Source organism: Onychomys torridus, chromosome 21 (genome assembly GCF_903995425.1).
Source record: "Onychomys torridus chromosome 21, mOncTor1.1, whole genome shotgun sequence".
Classification (NCBI taxonomy): domain Eukaryota; kingdom Metazoa; phylum Chordata; class Mammalia; order Rodentia; family Cricetidae; genus Onychomys; species Onychomys torridus.
The window spans coordinates 5,010,990-5,014,664 of NC_050463.1; positions in this window are offsets into that span (position 1 = coordinate 5,010,990).

Consider the following 3,675-nt stretch of genomic DNA (forward strand, 5'->3'; position numbering starts at 1 on the left):
GGCTATTTTGAACCGGAAATAGCTAGGCTGAAGTGTCTAGGTCCACCGGGCATGCCCAACCTTGGGAGCATGTTGTAAATTCATATCAATACCTGAACAGGCAGAGGCTATATAGGGCTTTTTAAAGGTGGAGTTTTTCTAGGGAGAAGATTTTCAGGGAGGGAATTGGTCAGATTTTGATCCCCTTGAGCCTGGACAAGCTTAGATTGTAGTGGGTAGCCATCCCAGCATTGGCCTGGAAGTTCCAACCCCCATTGAGGCTTCGGTAATGGTCACGCCCACAAGGTGGGGCTGAGGGAGGAAGCGGAAGACCCAGGATCTAGAGGAGAGGTCTCTCTTGGTTCTGGGACCCTGGATGCTGGAGGTAGAATATATGTGGCCTTGTTGGAGGAATTGTGTTCTGTGGCTGTGGGTTTGGGATCTCAAATGCTCAAAGCTGGCCAATTGGGTTTCAGTCCCCATTGGTATCGGAAGTGGAGAGTTTTTCACGAAGGCCCTATAGGTCTCTGCCATGTTGGGTAGCAGCCACAGGGTGCACACAGCGCTCAGAAACCCAAAGAGGAACGTCATTGTCTGGCGGAAAGAAACAAACAGAACCCAGGGCCCATACCAACACCAGATTGGGTCCCCTTCAAGTGCCAGTAGAAAGATCCTTCCATCGCTCCAGAGGGTGATTTGCAACAGGAGCCCTCCAGTGCTTATCTACAGTGGATACTCCAGCAGAATCCACCAATAGAAAATTTAAAATATATAATAAAAGGGAAAGAATAGAATGTGGAGAGGAATGATGAGCCCCTAGTTTCCCCTTTTTGCTTTAGCAAAATATGTTTGTTTGTTTTTTTTGAACAGTTCAAATTTTTCTTTCTTTCTTTATTTTACTTTAAAATTAATTATTTTTCTATTATCAGCTTGATACAGTATAAATTCTTATCTTTCTAGTGAAATGTTTCATTGAGGGTTGCTCAGTAATTGAGTAAAACCAAATCTTATTATAAGGTACAGTCATCCTAGGGTCCCCCATGCCATATATATAGCCTCCATGGTTCTGAGGGTTGCAGTCCGCTTGTTCTTTGCTTTATATCTAGAAGCCACTTATGAGTGAGTACATACCATGTTTGTCCTTCTGGGTTTGGGTTACCTCACTCAGGATGATTTTTTCTAGTTCCATCCATTTGCCTGCAAACCTCATGCTGTCATTGTTTTTCTCTGCTGAGTAGTACTCCATTGTGTATATGTAACACATTTTCTTCATCCATTCTTCAGTTGATGGGAATCTAGGTTGTTTCCACGTTCTGGCTATTACAAACAATGGTGCTATGGGCATAGCTGAGCATGTATCTTTGTGGTATGGTTGAGATTTCCTTGGGTATATGCCCAAGAGTGGTATGCCTGGGTCCTGAGGTAGTTTGATTCCCAATTTTCTGAGAAACCGCCATACTGACTTCCACAGTGGTTGTACAAGTTTGCATTCCCACCAACAGTGGAGGAGTGTTCCCTTTACTCTGCATCCTCTCCAACATTGACTGTCATTAGTGTTTTTGATCATAGCCATTCTGACAGGTGTAAGGTGGTATCTCAGAGTTGTTTTGATTTGCATTTCTCTGATGATTAAGGATGTTGAGCATTTCTCTGATAATTAAGGATGTTGAGCATTTCCTTAAATGTCTTTCAGCCATTTGTGATTCTTGTTTTGTGAATTTTCTGTTTAGCTCTTTAGTCCATTTTTTAATTGGATTGTTCCTTTTTTTGTTTTTGTTTTTTTTTTGTTTTTTTTTTTAGCTGAGGACCGAACCCAGGGCCTTGCACTTGCTAGGCAAGCACTCTACCACTGAGCTAAATCCCCAACCCGTTGGTCGGTATTTTGATGTCTAATTTCTTGAGTTCTATATATACTGTGGAGATTAATCCTCTGTTAGATGTGGGGTTGGTGAAGGTCTTTTCCCATTCTGTAGGCTGTCTTTTTGTCTTATTGATCATGTCTTTTGCTCTGCAAAAGCTTCACAGTTTCAAGAGGTCCCATTTATTAATTGTTGTGCTCAGTGTTTGTGCTGTTGGTATTATATTTAGGAAGTGATCTCTGGTGCCAATGCATTCAAGAGTACTTCCTACTTTTTCTTCTATTAAGTTTAGTGTAACAGGATTCATGTTGGGGTCTTTGATCCACTTGGACTTGAGTTTTGTGAATGGTGAGAAATATGGATCTATTTGTAATCTTTTACATATTGACATCAAGTTATGACAGCACCATTTGTTGAAGATTCTTTTATTTCCAGGTCAAAATGTGTCATGTGACCAGGACCCCCTGGCTTTGCTTGGTTGCCTAAAGCACTCTGCGCAACCATGTGATCCACGCACATGTGCGGAGTAGCCACATTAAGTCAGTGTACGCAGGTGCTACCCAGCCTTTATAAGCCCGCACCATATTTCCCAGCTCCACTTCCTCTCTTTACCATGTGTGTTCCTCACAGGCCTGTTCACGTCTGTCTCTTTCTTTCCTATCTTAATAAAACTCTTGTTAGTGGATTTGTCGTGTGTCATGACATTTCCTCGTAGGGTAAGAGTGCCGCCAAATAACTAACAGGTATCAGCTGTCCTTCTCCACCCTGGCAGAGGCAGCCACTCTCCTAGATTCCTCCTTCCGATACATCTCTTTCTTGAAGGAGTTTAGAGTGAAGATCTTTCACAAGCGCAGAGCAGAGTCTCTGCTGGGAAGCTCCCTTAGGGGGCAAGTAGAAGATACAGATAACTCTGCTGGGAAACTCCAATGGGAGTGGAGAAAAGTAACAACTTTTGCCTGGAGCCACAGCAGTTTGCTACATTTCTGCAGGGATTTCCCCTGAGCAGAGTGAAGCAGAAGAAGCAACATCTTGGGCAGGAGGTAAAAAGAAACCGATTACCTCTGCTGGGAAACTCCCTTACTGGGCAGAGCAGAGCTAAGCTGTAGAGTGTCACATCCTGAGGGGAGGCCATAACCCACCGGAAGCCAGCTTCGGGGGTAGCCTGACATCCAGAGAAGTCAGGATACCTTTCTCCTCACAGCTGTAGGTATCCACGACCCCTTCCCTTCACAACTGTAGAAACAGCCTGACTTCCTGACATGTCAGATACCCTTCCCCCCAGGGATGTAACATTTGCAGGTATAGCCTGACTTCCCAACAAGTCAGGATACATTTCCCTCCGGAGCTCTAACAAATGCAGCCAGGCCACTAGTCCAGGCCCCAACACCCACCCACCGCCACCTAAGCAGAATGCACACCGCTCAAGGGAAATAGTTCCTCAGATGAGCATTCCCTCCACTTCGTGCCTGCTCTAAGCAGTTCCAGGGAAAGGGAAAAGTTCTCCTGGGCTGAGCTCTAAGAAAAGGAGAAAGTTCCACTACTTTCTCTTCCATAATTTGTGTCTCTTTGCAACCAGGGATGTGTAAACCCACCCTTTTCTCTGAAAAAAGTGAAAACACTGCCCCTGGGTGGACAAGGGAATTGCTGCCAGGCACCCTGGAATATGTCTCTCCTGCCTGTGAAGAATCCCGGGACCTCTAATTCTAATGAGTCTGGTTCTTCCAGAGAAACAGGTGTGCACTGTCTGGACATGAAAGATGCATTCTTTAGCCTCCCATTGGCAGTGTGGATTCAACCCTCTTTGCTTTTATATGGACAGACCCTGCGGGGAGGTTAT